Raw genomic sequence first — 16,915 nt, forward strand, 5'->3', positions numbered from 1 at the left:
AGGTGTTAATACAAGATGCCAAAGAGAAAGAGACTTTACTTGATTACTTTTCCCGCAAATGGAAGATTGAAGATTTTGTTTCTCCAGATCAGATTAATTCATGGGAAAACGAAATTTCTAGGCTTGTTCAAGAAAGAGAGGAAATGATCAAGGCACACAAGGAAGAAGTCCGAGTCCTAAAGAGGAGGCGTCGTCAGGAAGACAAAAATCCTGGAATTTAGTGTCTTTATTTATTATTAATTTCTTTATCTTAATGTAACTTTTGGGGTTATGACCTTACAATTTAATTAATAAATAATGTTTTTTTTTGTTTCAACACGAGTTAAAATTCTTTCAATTCCTTGAAAACATTGCATATGCATAATCATATCATTCATAAACATCGCATCACAGGTTTCATAAAGACAAATGCCTCATCTTTGTGCTGTTTATTTCAGTAACAAAGATGAATCTCGAACAATCTGTGAAGAATCTCCAAGCTCAGAACAACCAGTTCCAGAAAATAATCTTTCACTTGGCCAAGGGGCAAGAAGAATTAAAGGCACTTCTGTCCGAGAAGGAGAAGGACCAACAAAGGGGGCAAGGTGTGCAAGATAAATGGAAGTCCAAGCCTAAGCGGTCATTCACTCCGTTACCCATGCCGCTATCTCAAGCTCTGCAACAACTGCTCAATCAGAACTTGATAACTCTATTGCCTCCATATTCACTTCCTACTAACCCCACTCCTGGGTATAAGTATCATGCGAGATGTGCTTACCATTCAAATAGTCCTGGTCATGATACAGAGGATTGTGGACCGTTGAAACACAAGATCCAAGACCTCATTGATGACAAGACCATTGACTTCCACTCACCTGAGGAACCTCACATGGCTAATGCTGGGTACAATCGGAAAGGTCGCAATGAACCCAACCAATCTGTGGGGACAATTCTGACCTTTACACCAGTTCCACAACAAGGACACAAGTCAGATACACCCAAGCGCCAATTCGCAAAGATCAATATGACTCTGGCCGAAGCGTTGCAACAATTGCTGAAGAAAGGGCTAATCACTTTGAAGGACCCTCCGAGGAATCCTAGTACTTCCTCTGCTCGTTATAATCCTAATGCAAGGTGTGCATATCACTCTGATAGTCCTGGACATGACACTAATAACTGTTGGACACTGAAGAATAAGATCCAAGACTTAATCGATGACAAAATCATTAACTGCCAGTCTCCTGAGGAACCTCACGTTGTGTACGACCAGAAAGATCACAATGAACCCAACCAATTTGTGGGGACAATTCTGACCTCTACATTAGCTCCGCAACAAAGACGCAAGTCGAATACATCTAAACGCCAGTTTACAAAGATCAACATGTCACTGGCTCAGGCATTACAACATTTGTTGAGAAAAAACTTGATCACTGTGAGGGGTCCTCCTGTAAAGCCCAACACTTCCGCTCCCAACTATAAGCCCAATGCGAGGTGCGCATACCACTCCAATAGCCCTGGACATGATACAAATGATTGTTGGCCATTGAAGAACAAGATTCAAGACATGATCGATGCTAGTGAAATTGAATTTCCTCATCCCCAGACTCCTATAGTGATCCCTGCTCCCAGGCACAATCACTACAAGACTGATTAATGTCATAGTGGATGAACTTTAGATCATTAGTTTTACTTTCATTTGCAATTTCTATTCTGTTTGTTTAAACATTCAAATTATGATAGACATTATTTGTTTTAATAATCATCATCAGTGCATTGCATATATTTGTCTTGAATAAATTATTTCGCTATCACTCATCTAAACTGCATCTTTACTTTGCATATTCTTTATGATACTCAACTAAAGCTGTAAGCCTTTTGAGGGAGAATGACGAAAACGATACCACAATTTCATACACTATGCTTTCGAACAGACCGTGTTGACGATGTACAGGCATTTGTTCAAATCCCTAAAAAATGGAGATATAAGGATGTTAATCCCTCGTCAACCCCTTTGAGCCTAAGGAGTAGAAGTTTCTTTTTGTACGAAACACCCGCATTTTTAACCTGGGGCAGGGTAGTTCTCAGTTATTTGGCTGTGCATTCTATTTTAAGAGAATCACTCTGTACACCTTTCAACAAAGGTTTCAATCACAAGCGTTCATCCGTACACATCAAAGAAGTGTTGGAGATGTCAATCAAAAGCCAATGACGGTTCATCAATCATCAAACAAGGCAGTCAATATCTTTCAAAAAAAAAAAAATGAAAAATATATATACAAAGAAAAGCCTGCTAAGTCAAAAATCAAAAAACGACTTAGGCAAAATCAAGGCATCCCGCTGACTGTAAGCTCAAAAAAGACAATTCAGGCAAAAGTTAGAAAAAAAAATGATGAAAAAAGAGAAGTCAATAAATTCCTGAATAACACAATGTTGTGACTACCAAAAGGAAGAAGTGACTGCCATCTCAAAGGTTCTCTTTGCTTGTGAACCATCATCATGATCAAAGGTGCGAATCTGAAAGTCTCTTGGAACCTGAATGCATAAGTTGAATTAACTGAGCTTAGGACTGAAGAACATCATGAAGAATGGGATGGGTATAAATAAATTTTGAGCCTTTATCCTTTGTTTCTTAAACCGTGAACCAAGCCACGTTACAACCCTCGGAAGCCCTAACTGAAGCATGGTTAGTTCGAAAGCATACTGCCGCCAAAAAGGTATCCTGACTCCTTAAGGTTTACCAAAAATGCTGAGTGGATATTTCATTTTTACAAACATCACATTGTTACAAATATCATGTTTTTACAAACATCACACTTTTACATCTCTTGCTTTAATGTTTTTCAAAAACTCAAGACAAACGTATGCATTGCATCTCATGAATTCATTATTAAACATATTCTGCTACATAATTTCAAAAGCTAGCATCAGAAAGAACTTGCACATGGCACAACTAATGACTAAAAGTTATCCCAACAGACAAGATTACTCCGAGAAGCAATGTCTCGTACGTATACAAGGGGCATGGCATGCTTTGCCCAATCAATCTGGGGCAACCCAGTCAAGATTATAAGAATCTCTCAAAAGCCAAACAATCAAAGGCATACACCTCAAGTGGGTTTCAAACTATTTGTCCAAACAATCTGGGGCAATCAAGACAAGATTCCGAGAATCTCTCAAGGATGCCAAAATAATCAGGGGCACGCATCCAAGAAGATCTGAAGCTACTTCTCAACCAACATAGGACACCATATTGGGCATATGATTACTAGGGGCATGTCTCCTAAAGTGCACATCTTATAAAGTCCTCGCAAGGTGAATCTTTCCAAAGTTCCTGCTAACTGGGGCAAATCTATACAAGTCCCGTTTGACATTTTAAGTGACGTGTCCTAAATCAAGTAGTAGTTACTATAATACTGGGGGCAACTTTCACCCATGTCTCCCCACAAAGCCGGGTTCACAAGATCATATCCCCACAAGAGTAATCATTAAGAAGATATCTTCAAACGCCCCCGATAAAGACATGGCTGCCCAACAGAGTTTACATCTTCAACACTGTCGCTCTCCTCCAACATGATTTATCAATATCTTTATCACCAATCAGGGAACATCAAGTCACTGACCATCTCCAAGCAGAAATCATAAATTCCCAGCTGAGCATCTTCAAGACAAGATCAGACAGTACAATTACAAGGACATAAAGATCTACTTTCTTAATCAAAGACAACATAAATCATATTCACATATCATATGTCATAAACATGTTCATACACTGCATACATTACCTCATAATGAACTCATACATAACATGCAAAAGCTCTCATTTATTTTGAGGGATTCATTACATAACCCATGCATCATGACATTGCATAAAGATTAACCTTACCTTTTTCAGAATACAGGTACCAACAAATAAACGAAATCTCCAACTTGCCAAGATCTAATTCAGCTACTACGAATGGTACTGACACGATCAACGCTCAAAGATCTAATTCATTTACCACGAACGGTAATGACACGATCACTTTCAAAGTCTAATTCAGCTACTACGAACAGTACTGACACGACAAAAGATCTAATTCAGTTACTACGAACGGTACTGACACGGTCAACGCTCAGAGATCTAATTCTATCATCACGAACGGTGTAGACACGATCAATGACCAACTAAGTCTAATTCAGTTACTACGAACGGTGCTGACACGACAAGAGAATCTAATTCTATCATCACGAACGATGTAGACACGATTATCTCTCCAAGATCTAATTCAGTTACTACGAACGGTACTGACACGATCAAATTGCAGAGATCTAATTCCATCATCACGAACGGTGTGGACACGATCAACTGCTTCTAAGATCTAATTCGGTTACTACGAACGGTACTGACACGATCAACTCTCAGAGATCTAATTCTATCATTACGAACGGTGTAGACACGATCACTGACTTTCCCAGTCTAATTCAGCTACTACGAACGGTACTGACACGACAAAAGACCTAATTCAAGTATCACGAACGGTACTGACACGATCAATTCCCAAGAATCTAATTCATTTACTACGAACGGTAAATGACACGATCAACGCGCAAACAACATCATCTCAGACTTCAACTACCAGATGGCATCCACAAGCCCATCTCCGACAAAAGTCCCTACTTCAAATAGGGCAAATTTCTTGGTATTCTTATGTTCAATCATCTTCTACCTTCAGATACCGACTGGCATGCAGACCACTCTACATCTTCAGGTTTAAGATAATTGAACAGGGGCAGCTGTCATACCCCAAAATTTGCCCATGCTATTCCAAAACACAGTCTCCCACACAGAAACTCTAAACTAGGGTTTGAATAATTCAGAGGAAAATCATTGAATCAATGGCTCAAGGTGGTTCCATAGGGTCACTAACATCCCAAAGTATCTCCATATAAAGTTTCAAGTCAAACAGAGCAAATTTAGTCCCTCAAATCCTGACTAGGTCAACAGTCGACTCTCAAGGGCAAAATAGTCATTTCAAGCCAAAATACAGTCAAAAGTTCCAGATACCTGGTCAACAACATCCTCATAACCCTAAAGTCATCATTTGATCAAGGATTGATCATGATGATGCAGGAAAAGATCAGAAAAGTCAAAAGTCAAGAGTTACTATTTTGGGCATGAACTGAAAAAGTCAACCAAACTTTGAAAATTCACCAAAAATTCATACTTCATCAGAAAAATTCCCACCAAAGCTCATTTTGAAGGGAATTCACTCCTCTATCCAATGGTACAAGAATCAAAGCTCATAGGTCAATGGTTTAAGAATTATGGCCTCATACATTACAGGTCCTTTTCAAAAGTCAACAAAAAGACATTTTTTTCAAAAAAGTCATAAAATGAGAATGGAAAATGATTTTGATACGGGACCAAAGACATTTGTTAGAGGACTCTCCAAGGTTTCCAAAATGTCCTAGAACACCTCCATACCTCAAAAAATAAGGAAGATAGACCTTGTCAAAGTTAGGGAAAAATGTGAAGGAATTCAAAAAATTTACAAGTGGGCCTAAGTAACTTTGAGTCAATCTTGATCCACAATCCATCTAGAACCCATAAATCATTTGCCACGAATTTATGTGATTTTAATTAATTTTATAGGAATTTTATTCACTTAAAATTCAATAAAATTAATGAAAATTAAAAAGATTTGAAAAGAATTTGTTTTCAATCAAATCCAAATCACAATCATGCTCCATTATATATATATTTTCGTGCAAAATAAGTGTGAAGAGGAAAGATTGAGATTAGAACCAAATTTGGAAGCTTCTTGAACAAAATTCTCAATCAAATTTTCTCTAATGGCAATCTTTGATTCAATTAGATTCCTTCTATAATTGTTGACCTAACTCCTTCTAGTATATATACACAAACAATTCAGATCACAAGGACATGTTTTGGCAGCCTCAAAGAACCCTAATTCGAGTTCATAAAATCTCAAGAAAAGTGAGATTCGGTTTTGGAGTTTGAGGCTAATTCAGAGGTTCCAAAGCATTGCAATACATTCCTTGAAGGTAACTGGAGGTGTTTGGATCATTGAACGCGATCGTTACTCTCAGAATCAACCTCTCAAAGCCACGGTTTGCATCATTCAAAATTTACTCGATTAGCATTACTCATGCATCATCATCAATTTTAATTCATGTATTCGTGTTTAATATTGTGTATTGATCGTTTCTGGAGAATTTGGCGTGTTATTATGCTATTATGAATGTATCACCATGTTAGGGTTCGAAGATCCAAATTAGGGGTTTGTAATACAGGTAAAATTAGGGCATGTGATTGACATGGACAGATTCGCGAGGTCAAGACGAGTTGGACTGGACCCCCGCGAAAGATTTATTTGTGCCCTAGGTAGGATTCGCTATTTTCGCAGGTGTAAAAGCTTGGAGTTTTTACAGCGCTTTGGTAATATGCGCTGTAAAAAGGGAATTGCAGAAAATCTGTGGGGAAGACGACGCGCTGGCATCACGCGATTGGCCGGTTTCAAATTGTTTTTGGCGCGCGCAGATGTAGTGGAGACGTCAGATCCAGCGCGTCTTGGTCCATGCGTTATCATGTGTCCCCATCACTCCAGCCGTCAGATGACTCTCCTTCCAGATCCAATGAACATGAGCGTGCAGGTACACCATAGTCCCCACGCGTGCGTCACACAGGATCAAGCCAGCTAAGTTCCAATTTTTTTTGATTTTAATTGCATAATCTCCATGTTTTTTTATATATTCATATTTATATATATATTCATTATTTGATTTTTATTATATATAATAAAATTTTATATTCTTTATTTCTAAACCTTTTTTTATTATTATTAATATCTAATGATTATTTTTATTTTCTTTTAATATTCTTTATTTATTTATTTATTTATATTTTTTAATTCTAAATCATATTTACTTAATTTAATTAATCATGTTAAAATTATTCAAAAAAAAAATCATAATTATTTCATTTAACTCCAAATTAATAAAAAATGTTTTTTTTGCCTGATTTTATTTTCTCTATTCAAATTAATTAATTTAATTGGTTTTATTTATTAACCTTGATCAACTTGTGCCCTAATCAGGGTTTACGAAGATCATGCCATGCACTAAAAATCTTCTTCTTCTGTGCCTTTTCAGGGTTAGCCATATGATTCGCCTCGAGTGCGCGCCTTCAACAAACCTCGAAGATAAGTGTGCTGCTTTATTTAATCTTATTCTTTTAATTGATTTTGGTTAGGGTTTGCCTTGCGTTCACCTTCTCGTTCTGCCTTGTCTTTTCAGGGTTACCTCCGAGGTTTCCTCCGACTCTAACCATATCAGATCAAATTAGAAGCTAAGTGACTATTTACTTTATTTATTTTTTAAATTTCATTGTTCTTTATTTTTAGGGTTATAATGTTTGCCTCCGAACCGATAATGCACTCACCCTATTTCTGTTTGCCATTTTTCCGCCTTTTCAGGTTTGCCAAATGCCAAAGCCTCGCATAGTCGGTAACTCTAAACCCTAATTATTACTTATGTCAGACTTATTTATTTATTATCCCGCTGGTTTCAATTCCCCTTTCCTCCGCTGGTTTCAATTCCCCCCTTCCCTTTATTATTATTATTATCACTCTATAACTGCGTGGTTATTAATTTAGGGAGTGCAACTTTAAATCGAATTAGCCTCACTAATTGTAAGATAATTTAATCGAATTAATCACGTGATTGTTGCACACACGCACACCTTTTGGGTAACCCTCTCTGTTGCCTTGTTGCCTGTTGCCTGTTGCCTTCGTTTTTCTGCAGAATAAGCCATGTCCCTCGAATTCGAGGATACCTCAGCCGTGTTGCCTCGATAAAAATGTCACGACCCTAATGATGCTGCCTTCGATACACAAATGACCTCGACCCTCGGATGTTGCCTACGGAAAAAGGCTGAGGTATCTTCTGGCTGCCTACGAAAAGGCTTATTCTGATCCTTGCCTTAGACTACCTGCCCTTCTATGGCATGGGATAGTCTTATGGTAAAGGATGTTTCGATGACCCTTAAACCTCCAAATGGAAGGCTTCCTGCCCTCTTATGGCAAGGATAGACCCTTTCGCTCTGAAAGGCTGAAAGAACAGATTTCTCAAATATAAGGTAAATTGCTCTTAAGTTGCTTTGCCTTGCTCTGAAATACTTTCAAATATTCTTTCTCAAAATTCTTCAATATGGCTACGCTCATTTACGAGCTAAAGTCCATATCTTCTTTTTCTACCTTTCTGAAACAAAAAGAGCAAAGCAAGTTAAGAGCCCATGGATAACCATGGATGCAAAGGGTGCCTTACACCTTCCCTTTGCATAATTACCCCCCGAACCCTATTTTATTTAAAAGGTTTTTCCTGTTCTTTTAGCCTTTCTAATTAATTTGGATAAAATAAAAGTCGGTGGCGACTCTTGCTTACCGTACATTTCGATTATTAAAAAGTCAGTTCACCGTATTACAGTGGTCGATCAAAGGTCGATATGGTCAATCCAAAATAATTTTCCCTCAAGCCCTTGTTTGCGCGTAATGGGCTTGTTGCATCAGCCTCGTATGTTGACCACTATACTTATCACCTTCAAACAGACGAAAGGGAAACAATTAAGTTTTTTAGGGATTCGTGCATTTAATGCTTCATGCTTCGAAATGTCTTTTCGGAAGTGTTATCATAACGGCTCCTAGGAACTAAAACTCTTGGGTTCTACGTGGGAGTGATTAGACATATTTGGTCTATTCTTTTTGCATGCTAGATTATAATCTTCGAAGAATGAGTACTTTTTTTTAGTTCTTCCTTAGGTTGGCAACTATCTTTTTCTTTGGCATTTTACTTCACTGCATCTTAAAAGTTAGCACATTATGGACAAGAAATCATTGAAAAGTCCTTAAGAGCCCTAAAAGAATACTCCATCTTCTTGGATGGATTCTGTCTACTCTTCAATTTTTTTTTGCTTTTACGAATATGGGCAGTCTTGATGACACTTTTACGTAAGTTGGTCCACCTTCCTATTAGGGAATTATGAGTCCATCCGAGGATAAAAAATATGCGACAAGTACGACGATTGCGCCATTCTCTTCTATGAATGCACTTTCTCCGTCATGGGTCTCCGTCTTCCCTTTATTATCTTTGAGATAGAGGTCCTGAAGAACCTGACAATGGCTCCTTCACAACTTCATTATACAAGTTGGGCATGGGTGAATGCATACTTGTATTGGTGTGAATATTTGAATGGAGAGCCTTATGTGACCCTTTTCTTTCATCTCTTCAAATGCCACCGCATTTAGACGACCAGAGGTGAGGGGTAGAGGATTAATCTATCTAGAATAGACTATTCATGACTTTTGACCTCTTTTGGAGCTTCAACCATTTGAGGATTGATTCTTTTTAGTAACCCTTGTCGGCCGTAAAGCCTATGTTGTGGTTTGCAGCATTTACGGCAGAGTAAAAAGGCATGCGTGACGAGTTGTTCCCCAAGTATTAGATTGAGGGTCACTTTTTGTTGGGGAACCGTATTTACGTATTTAAGGAAGGGGTTTTTGAAGAGGCTCATTACAAGAAAACCCAACTAATGAACTTTATCAGCAATTTGAGATACTTCGAAAGAGGTACTCTCGTGGAGGAGGTAAAAAACAGACCCTTGCAACACCTAATTGACCGACATCATGCTGAGAAGCAACGACTCGAGAAGAGCATTTTCTATCTGAAGCTTCAGCGGGATGAACACCTGATGGAATTAGATAAAGCTTCTACCTCTCTCATCGGGTTAGAGAATGCATTGCTTCCCTTGAATCTTGATGGTTCTCTCTCTTCGACCAAGTGACTCATCTGGTGAAGACCGTGGCGAATAAGAAATAAGTTCAGACTTCCGTTCGAGGCATTTTAGCATCTGCTTAAAGAGAATTAGAGTCCTTGCGCCCTCATAATGCTTTGTTGACTCACCAGTTGGATGACTGTAAGAATGCTACCCTCAAGGCAGTTTTTGCAGTCGCTTGAAAATGCTTTGTAGCAAGTCGATCACTTCCACCGTCCTTTGACTATCTTTAAGGAGCAAATTCAGTCAGATCAAGTGGTCAAAAATGGAAATGCCGTCACTATGCGAAAGTAGACCTGTAGACTCTCTTTTTTGCTGAGTGTACTGCATGTAGAGTACTCATATATATATATATATATATATATATATATATATATATAGACACACACACACATATGAGGTTTTCTAACATAGATCCACTTGTTAATGCTTGCTAAAATAGACCTTTATAAAAACAAGTGGATCTATGTTAGAAAACCTCATATGTGTGTGTGTGTCTATATATATATATATATATATATATATATATATATATATATATATATATATATATATATATATATATATATATATATATATATATATATAGTTAATGCTTGCTAAAATAGACCTTTATAAAAACAAGTGGATCTATGTTAGAAAACCTCATATGTGTGTGTGTGTGTATATATATATATATATATATATATATATATATATATATATATATATATATATATATATATATATATATATATATATATATATATATATATATATATATATATATATATATATATATATATATATATATATATATATATATATATATATATATATATATATAGCCATTTGTTTTAATTAAGGTCTATTTTAGCAACATATACTTCATGATACATTTAATTATTTTTTAGTTAAAGCTTGCTAAAACACACCTTCATAAAAGTAAGTGGATATATTTTAACAAACTCTTATGGTATTTTCTAAAATAATTCCATTCATTTTTATGAAGGCCTATTTTAACAACATGCACCTTAAGGTGCATGTAATCATTTTTTTAGCTAAAGCTTGCAAAACCTTATTGACCGACATCATGCTGAGAAGTAACGGTTGGAGAAGAGCATTTGCGATCTAAAGCTTCAGGGGAATGAACACCTGATGGAATTAGATAAAGCTTCTACCTCTCACATCGGGTTGGAAAATGCATTGCTTCCCTTGAATCTTGCGGGTTCTCTCTCTCTCCGACCAAGTGACTCGTCTGGTGAAGACCATGGCGAATAAGAAATAAGCTTGCACTTGGATGCTTCATTGATGCTAAAGTAGTTTAGTCAACCGTTTATGAGTTGCACATGCTTGCCGGTGTCTTTTTTCCCATCATATATGCCCCATATTAGGCAATTTCTCCATGGATTTTAGAACTTTGCATTCCAGAATCCTATGAGATAGCAAATGCTTCGACTGCACCTTTCCTAGTTGATTTTAATCTTGAGTAGAGGAAAGAGCGTTACTACCTCAGTCTCCTCCCAAGAGGCTCTAGGATGTAGTTTGATGCTTCTTGCTCCTATGTTGATCTCTCAATCAAGGAGCTTTGTCTTTCTTTGTCCCAAATGGCTCAAGGACGGCAATACGTGTCCTCTTAGATGCAACATTCTAAACGGTGTTTCCATAAGGTGGTGCATTATGGGGACTTTCTTCAAAGGCATTGTAGCCTTTCTTCAAGTGTGTTTGAGTTTTGGTGTCAAGCGATGTTGTACACATTATTCAACAGTTCATTCGCGTCGAGCACTCCGAGGTTTGCTTGTAGCACTTCGAGACCAGGCAAGGTTTCTGATTGTAGAACTGGAGGTGGACGAAAATATTGATTCGAGCAACTTGAATAGACCTAGTTATTTGTGGATCTTGGACCAGATCTAGATTATTGGAATCCCCGTTCCAGGATTTGTGATGCCTTGCGGAGAAGGTAAAGGCGGATAATTGCTCGTTGCTAGAGCACCAGCGACAACTTCGCACGGTAGCGAAACGAGTAGTTTTAGATATAGAGATCCCTTGAAATTGTTAAAATTGGAAATTTGAAGAATCAAACTTAAGAAGATGATTAATCGAATCGAAACGCGATGGATTCTCGTGTTTGATTTGGAATGCTCTTGATTCGGTGACTTGAAGAGGTTACAAATTGATCAATCAGAGAATGAACATGCAGTTATGGTATCGTAGGAATTAGAAGTCGATTCTCAATAATAGAGAGTCAAGCGGTGTTTTCTACTATATATCTAGTATTTGTCTCTTGAGCTTAGTATAGAGAGTCAAGAGGTGGTTTCCACAATTCCATGATCAAGAACATGGAAGTAATGAAAGACTTATTATTCCTTTGACTAATATTACTCTAATACCTCATAGTCCATGTTTTATAAACAAATGGATCACTCACAGATTATGGTGTTCAGGCCCAACTTATGTAGACCAAGGCGACTGGGCCCAATCGTGCGATCAAACCTAATATGGCGACCAAACCAATATAGTGACCGAACCCAATTGGGCGGTCGAGTACAACATCGTGGAATTTCACTCAATTTATCATCATGGGCCACCTTTTATGCCCAATAAGATTATTCTAGTAAATAGTCCCTTTATCTTTGCGCGATACTTTAATTTTGAGTCCCTTAGGAGATACTTTAAATTGAGTCCCTCAGGTTAGACTTTAAGTTGAATTCCTCAAGCGAGACTTTAAGTTGAGTCACATAGGCGAGACTTTAAGTAGAACCCCTCAAGCGAGACTCTAAGTCGGGTCATCGAGCTAGACTTTAAGTTGACTCCCTCAAATGAAACTTTAAGGTGAGTCCCTCAGAAGAGACTTTAAGTTGAGTTCCTCAGGAAAGACGCTTAGTCGAGTCTCTCAAAATAGACTCTATATTGAGTCCTGAAGGATAGAAAAACACTTAGAAAGGGGGGGTTTGAATAAGTGTAGTCTAAAAACTTGAACAATAAAAACAATTTGCACAGTTATTTTTATCCTGGTTCGTTGTTAACTAAACTACTCCAGTCCACCCCCACGGAGTGATTTACCTCCTCTGAGGATTTAATCCACTAATTGCAACAGATTACAATAGTTTTCCACTTAGCCCACGACTAAGTCTTCTAGAGTATCCTGATCACAACCTGGTCACTCCAGGAACAAATGCTTAGACACAAGCTAAGACTTTCTTAGAGTATCCTGACCACCACGTGATCACTCTAATTACAACTGCTTAGACACAAGCTAAGACTTCCTAGAGTATCCTGATCAACACTTGATCACTCTAGTTACTTACAAATTAATGTAATCAAATAAGAGTTTTACAATGCTTCTGAAAAGCTATAATCACAACAGTGATATTTCTCTTAATGTTTAAGCTTAATCTCACTAATATATTACAACAGCAATGTAGTGAGCTTTGATGAAGATGAAGTTTCTGAGCTTTGAGTTGAACAACGTTTCAACAAGTTTTTCAGAATAAGATCGTTCAGAATTGGTAACCTTGCTTCTCATCAGAACTTCATATTTATAGGCACTTGAGAAGATGACCGTTGGGAGCATTTAATGCTTTGCGTATTCCGTACAGCATTGCATTTAATGTTTCACTCTTTTGTCAACTACCTCGAGCCTTGTTCACGCTGTGTCTACTGACGTTGCCTTTAATAGCTTCTAACGTTCCTTTTGTCAGTCAGCGTAGCCTGCCACTTGTACTTGCTTCTGATCTGATGTTTGTGTATACGACGTTTGAATATCATCAGAGTCAAACAGCTTGGTGCAAAGCATCTTCTTGTCTTCTGACCTTGAAGTGCTTCTGAGCGTGATACCATGAGAACTTCAGTGCTTCTGCTTCTGATCTCAAGTTCGTCTGATGCTTCCATAGACCCATGTTCTGATTCTGCTTTGACCATCTTCTGATGTCTTGCCAGACCATGTTCTGATGTTGCATGCTGAACCTTCTGAGACAAAGCTTCTGAGCGCTTATTTGTGCATACTCTTTATATATATTTCCTGAAAAGGAAATTGCAGTGTATTAGAGTACCACATTATCTCACACAAAATTCATATCCTTGTTATCATCAAAACTAAGAATATTGATCAGAACAAATCTTGTTCTAACAATATCCCCCTTTTTGATGATGACAAAAACATATATAAATGATATGAATTTGCGATCAGAAAGAGCAGACGGCTAAAGACAGTTTACACAGCTATAGCATAAGCATGTGAATATGTCTCCCCCTGAGATTTACAATCTCCCCCTGAGATGAATATTCTCCCCCTGAAATTAATACTAGAAGAATTTTATAAATAAAAGACTTCCCTGAGTATTTCAGTAGAGACGTTCACATATGCTTGATCTTCAGAACATTCACAGCTTCTGATTCCTGCTTCCATCGGACAGCTTCAGAACTTGAATTTCTTTAGATCTTCAGAACATCCACAGCTTCTGATTCCTGCTTCCATCGGACAGCTTCAGAACTTGAATTTCTTTGATCTTCAGAACATTCACAGCTTCTGATTCCTGCTTCCATCAGACAGCTTCGGAACTTAATTTCTTTGATCTTCAGAACATTCACAGCTTCTGATTCTTGCTTCCATCGGACAACTTCAGAACTTGAATTTCTTTGATCTTCAGATCATTCACAGCTTCTGATTCTTGCTTCCATCAGGACAACTTCAGAGCTTGAATTTCTTCTTACATCACTTCATGCTAGATTGTATCAGAACATTGTTGAATGTACCATAGCTTCATCAGAGCATCTCTACATCCTGAAATGTTACAGAACAAAACTAAACGACAAAAGTCAGCATGAATGAGCCATAACATAGAATATGTTTCAGAACACATAATATGTATCAGAGCCATATAAAATGTATCAGATCCATATAAAGTGTATCAGAACAAATAGACATAATGTTTCAGATCATATTCTATCATCAGAATATCTGAACATTCTTCCTTCTTGCTTCTGATCCTGAAGCTTCATAGCACTCAGCTTGCTTCAAGAATCCAAGAGCTTGATTCATCTTGTTGCTTCTTATGTTGATCTTTAAAGAGAATCTTCAATTCCTGCAACAACACAACTTAAAGCATAGAACTTTGCAAGTTCTGTTAGTAAAGCAACTGATTAAATCAAATCATTTATCACATATTTTGTTAGTAAAGCAACTGATTAAATCAAATCATTTATCACATATTTCTCCCCCTTTTTGTCATAACATCAAAAACATAAAAGATTCAGATGAAAAACAAAAAGAAACACATGGAAGAAAAAGATAATTTTCATTGAAGCTCAAAAAGACAGAAGTACAAGAAGATAAGGAAGAGAAGATGCACATAACAGATGCAGCAAAAGCAAAAACAAAACAACTAAGACTCAATCTAAGATGACCCTAGCTTTGACAAGATCTTGGCCAGCATCTCTTGAACCCCATTGTTGTGCTCATTCTGCTTCTCTATGAAAGCTCTAAACTCAGCATTGACTGAGCTTTGCTCATCCTGGGTCTTCTGAAGAACTTCCAGAGTCCTTGCAAGACAGGAAGGTTCATCAGAAGAAGCTTCACAGCTTCTATCCAACGGGATGGCATTGTGATCTGTAGCTTCCATTGATAGATCATTTGCAGGGATTTCCTCAACAGGAACTGATTCAGCAACATGATCTTCTACATCTGCTTCTTGCATAGAAACATCTCCATACTCTGCAGCAGGAACCTCAGAATCTCCATTCTCAAGTGCCTGAAGAATGGCAGCTAGATTCCTGGGGGCAGAAGGACCTTCAACTTCTGGTGTGTCAACAACTTCTGGAATGACCAAGCTTGGGTCTTTCTTAGAAGGGTTTTCCCTCAAAAAGTCAAAGAGAGTCTTGAAATCCCCAAGTAGAACAGGATATTGAGGTATCCAGACCACAATCTCCCTGTAAGGGTTAGCTTCCAATGCAGCAGCCAGTCTTGCTTCCTCCATATCATCCACAAACTGCTTCTCCTCAGCAGCAACACAATTTCTGAGAGGATGGTAGTATATACCATTATCACCCTCCAGAAGGTAACCATGGTAACCAGGGGCAGCAGCCACTAGTCTTTTCTGTACTCCCATTGCTTCTACTTGAAAATCCTTGCGAAAACTTTTCCAGAGATTTCTTGTAGAAACATCATCCAGACCATTTAGGAAGGCATCCTTCAGAAGGTCTAGACTGCTAATCACCTCATGTCTGAAAAGTTCTAGGTAGGTATAGGGTTCAGGTTCAGGCGGATTGAAGGTGAATTTGTAGTCAGGGTAGAGAAGACAGTAGGGTTTGGATTTTCTGGTAGGTAAGGGATGGGATATAGAAGGTGGAGGTGCGGTGGATGAGGAAGAAGGGATATCTGAGAGAATGATTGATGAGGATGGAGTATCAAAAAAGATAGGTTGAGAAGAGGATGGAGTATTTGTAAAGGGAATTGGTGAGAAAGATTTATCAGAAGGAGTTGGGGGAAGAATACTTAGAGGTGTGGGATTTAGAATTGGAGAGGAAAGAGATGATGGAGAAGGATTTGGTAAAGTGAAGTTTAGTTTTGGTTCAGATGTAGGTGATTGGAGAGAAGGTTTAGGGACAGAAGGAGGTGGAGTAAAAACCTGCCTGGAGACGTGTTCAAAAGAAGCATGTGAAGATCTGGTTCTGTGAAAGGAGTCTCTGATCCTTTTCTCCCTGCGTTCAGCAGAGTCCACCTTGTCAGGGTCATAGGTGACCCTCAGCTTCTTGGCTTTCTTAGCCTCATCTTCTCGGGCCTTTCTTTTTAGCCTTGCCTATTGTTCCTTCTGATCCTTCTTCAGAAGATCAGCCTTGGACAGAAGTACTCTGCCACGGATCCAAGCAGGATCAATATCTGATTGCTTCCTAACACAATCTTCCAGGTAAAGCTTGACAACCTGATGAAGTTCATTATGAAACAATGAGACAAAACCTTCAACAACAACTCTTCTTGACAGAATGTCAGGAAAGCTTGTGCACACAGAAGATACATTCTGGATGAGCTCTAGTCTGAACAAATCCACACCATTGAAGATGGGACCCTGAACTACTCCAAGAAAATGGGACGCATCAAGTGTTCTGATGGAGTCCAGCAATTTGCTTTTA

This window comes from Vicia villosa, unplaced genomic scaffold (genome assembly GCF_029867415.1).
Source record: "Vicia villosa cultivar HV-30 ecotype Madison, WI unplaced genomic scaffold, Vvil1.0 ctg.000210F_1_1_3, whole genome shotgun sequence".
Taxonomy (NCBI): domain Eukaryota; kingdom Viridiplantae; phylum Streptophyta; class Magnoliopsida; order Fabales; family Fabaceae; genus Vicia; species Vicia villosa.